General features: G+C 43.6%; 1 long non-coding RNA gene across 1 annotated transcript; it reads left to right on the top strand.

The window, feature by feature from the left end:
- The first annotated feature begins 578 nt into the window (after nt 1–578).
- LOC131592248 (uncharacterized) lies at nt 579–3,308 on the top strand. The gene is made up of 3 exons (XR_009280552.1): nt 579–693; nt 1,149–1,232; nt 3,171–3,308. It is a non-coding gene; the product is annotated as an uncharacterized LOC131592248 (long non-coding RNA).
- Nucleotides 3,309–3,870: the final 562 nt, after the last annotated feature.

Here is a 3,870-nt window from a genome sequence, read left to right as displayed (position 1 = left end):
GAGTTACGTGCAGTTCCATGAAATAATTTCAGCAGAAATCTCCCACTTATTTATTTGTTTACTTTTAACAGTGCAAAGATGCATAAGTTAATGTCTTCAAGATGTCTTTTATGACACCAGGGCTGGCACTACTCCCGGGGCGATGGTCAGGCCCCGGATGTCACAGAGCCGTGTGGGAAGGCTGGCCAGCCATTCCTAAAAAGAGGAACTATCCCCAGAGGAATGTCACTGATGCCACGGCGTCCCGGCACGGCGTCCGAGGGCTGTGCAGGTGTATTTTAGGTGCTCCCTCTGGAAGCAGCGCAGAAATAGGGAACATAAAAGGAAAGCCTTCTCCGAGAGACTCCAGGTAACTAGAGGCGTTGTGGAACCGGAGACCCTGGCAATTAAAGGGCTTTAAAAAATTCGTAGCTTATTGCTGCTGCCGGAGCGCCTGGCCGGGGGTCAGGCCGGGCCAGCCCCGAGCAGCCGCAGCCGCTCCCGCCGCCTCCCTCAGGCCTCTGGCGGGCAGCGGCGCCAAGGCGCGGGCAGCCCCGCGTGCCGCCAGATGGCGCTCGCCGCCAGCCGCAGGAGCCGCCGCGACCCGATGGCGCCCGGCGGGGGCGGCGCGGGCCCGCCTTGGCCGCGCGTTAAGCTCGCCCAGAGAGGTCCTGGTTATTTTTACAAGAGTGTTTGGGATTTTGACAAATAAAGGTGAGTGCCTGGATATTTCCAGGCAGAGCTTTCTCGCTGGGGCAGCGTTCCCGCCTGCCCCCGCAGGACCTGCTGCGGGCCCCGGCGCCCTTGGGTTAAAGGCCTCGGCCTCATAGCATGGGGTGCCCGGGTACCGGCTGGGCACGCTGACGGAATTACCGCGGCCAAAGGAATCTCTCATCATGCGATTGACTACGAGTCTCGGCCACCGAACTTTTTTTTGTTTTTTTTTTTTTTTAAACAAATACACTACATTTTGTATGCAGTATTTTGTGCTGCAGTTGCATTACAAAAGGCAGTAAATAGCAATAAAAACATTTTTAAACTACTTTAAACAAAGTTTTAGTTGTGTGCGATGTAATTCAGAAATTTTGAAATAATTTGGAAATGTTAGTTTTTTTAAATGGAAATCATTGTACTTGAGCAGTATAATCTTAGTAATGTCTATTTTTCAGTTTGTTGACAAGAACAAGACAGAGAAGAGTTTCCTAGGAATGCAAGAAGCTGTTTAGTCTACCGGTTTATGAGAATGTCCACTGGTAATAGTTATCAACTTGCAGCATTTTTGCTGTCTCATCTGGAGGGGAATTCTAGCCAGAGAATTTGGGAAGGGTGTGCAATTTATTTTAGTGTTTGTAATACTTTTGCAAGCTGTGTGCTGCTCATTAAAGAAGAAAAAATGAGAAATGGACCTAAAATAACAGTGTAGAAATGTTCCAGAATGTAGTAGTTTTAATTTTCTTAGCATTAAACTAATGCTTCAGGGAAGTGATGCATGCTTTCTGGTAGAAGTGATTTAGTGTCAGAAATATGAGATAAAACTGAGTTTGTGTGGGTGAGAAATAGATGGAAGTTTAACTGGAGAACATTTCTTATAAATTAGGACAACTGAGCAGAACGGCAGCAAGAATCTACTTCTGGTGGTTGTGGTTCTGCTGAAATACTGAGTTTTTTTCTTTAAAGTCACAGGAAAAACATTCTAATTAATTAGATTTATTTACAACAACTGGGTTTGGGATTGAAATAATTGCCTTGAGACTGAGTGCAGCTGCAACACACGTTCCAGATGTGAAATGTAACACTGTGTTGTGGCCGACTTAATTTTCTTATTTTAAAACCAGGATTCATCAGAACTAGTAACTAAGTTACAATTGTCCTCTGAATTAATCCAATGCAGAGGTGCTGTCACATTTCCTCAAGTAATCAGATGTGTTTTGGGAATAGGTAGGGAAATGGCTTTCTGCCAGATGAAAGGTCACCCTGAGAAAGATCATTCACTTGGGTCTGGGAAGTAGGAAACACCTACCTCCTGGGGCATGCATGTTCACTAGATTTAGTTTGCATTGCCGTTTGAAGCTCAAATCAGCAACAAGTTGCCATCACACTCCTCACATGGATCATGCTGTGATCTTCAGATGAGGGAGTTCCCTTAGGTGGTTTTAAATATTAACTTTCTGGCAGCAGCCCAGACTAGGTTGTAGGTATTTTACAGTGCTAAGCGATGGACCAAATTCCATCCCAAGATAGACAAGGATGTTATGCAAAGGAATGGCAGTGTTTATCCTTGAATAAACAAGCCTCTTAATTTGCTCCTTCATGTTTCAGAAAGGACATACTGGGGACAACATAGGAAACAGCATAGAAACAGTGGCACACTTGTAGAAAAATTAAGTATCTCCTAGTAGAAGAAAGTGCGAAGTATCATTGTTTTGTGTGAGATATGGTACACTTGTCTTGTATTCATTTTTCCACTATAAATACATTTATTATGGGAAATTTAGAGATAGAACTCAATGCTCTTCATGTAATGTTTTTGCATCTATTGATAGAGATTAAGGGCATGGGTATTCAAAACACTGGAATTAGAATTTACCTGACAGTGACACCAGAGAGTTAGGGTGGTTCCTGTGTCCTCTGTGTCTCTGCCTAGCCTATGTCTGTACTGTGAGCTTTGTGCATACCTGTTTTTCTCAGCCAAAAAAATAAAATTAACAACAGACCAAGAACCTTCACATCACTGCACAGAAAACTTAGCCCAGTAGCCTGCATGTCACTATGGCACTGCAGCAGTAATGCTCAGAGAAAACACAAGAACAGTGAACAAAGAATGTGGACAGTGATCTCTCTGACCCTGCTTCCTGAGTCAGAAGTTGAATTAAAACTACTGTTTCGTTAAAAATTTTATTAATTTTTACCATTCGACCAGCCTTCACTGAATTTCTCTGACTTTTTGACTTTTTGGCCTGCACAGAAGCCTGTGACAATATAATTATGCACTGTGTGAAGAAATACCTGCTCTCTCCTCCTAATTTGACACCTAATAATTTCAGTGGGTGCCCTGTAGGTTTTGTGTGGTGTGACACTGTGAATAGTCATTACCTCGTCACCTCTTCAGCACCATTCATTGTTTGTAGCCTTATTCATTTGTCTTTTTCCTACCTAGAGAATCATCATCCATTTGGTTTTCTCTTATACAGAAACTATATTTGCTGTCTTGGATCATCTTCACTGCTATCATCTCCACTTTCCAACTTCTACCCTCCCTGAGGTGAAAGGACCAGATTGCATACAGAGACTTACCCAGCATGGACAGGTTTTTGTCAAAATAAACCATGAGAATAGATTATAACCTTGTTTTGATTTGTTTCTGAACAGATCTGATAAAATCAAGCCACAGAGTGGGATAAATGGTAGTGATGTCCTTTATGTATACATCAGTTGTCACAAAAGGAAAGAAATCTGAGTTTGGATCCTTCCTGCCTACCTTTGAGAAGGAAACTGAACTAGTGCCTGAGCTGCAGACTGATCAGGGCAGTCTCTCTTTGTTTTGCTGCACTGATTTTGCTCAGAGGTCTTTCAAAGCCACTGGAGTAGGGACTGAACCCCAACCACTTTGCTTCCCAGGTGTGTGCCTTTATCACTTGTTTAGGGAAACAGTTCCTTGCTCATGTTCTTCTCTGCATGCCTTTGCTGTGAACACCCTTTATAGCCATCAATTTATTTCCTTGAAGGGGTTTGAGCTGATGTCCTCCAGGACACAAGAGTTCAGAATCCTGATGACTCGGGGCTGTTTTATGAAACAAGCAACTGCAGTTGCTGAGGGTGCAATTGCTAATTACTGAGCTGGTATTACACCTACCTAAGCAGTGCAAGAAGTGGCTGCCCAGGAACAGCATA

Source organism: Poecile atricapillus, chromosome W (assembly GCF_030490865.1).
Source record: "Poecile atricapillus isolate bPoeAtr1 chromosome W, bPoeAtr1.hap1, whole genome shotgun sequence".
NCBI lineage: Eukaryota > Metazoa > Chordata > Aves > Passeriformes > Paridae > Poecile > Poecile atricapillus.
Note: the sequence above shows the minus strand (reverse complement) of the source record. Positions and strands in the feature narration are given on the sequence as shown.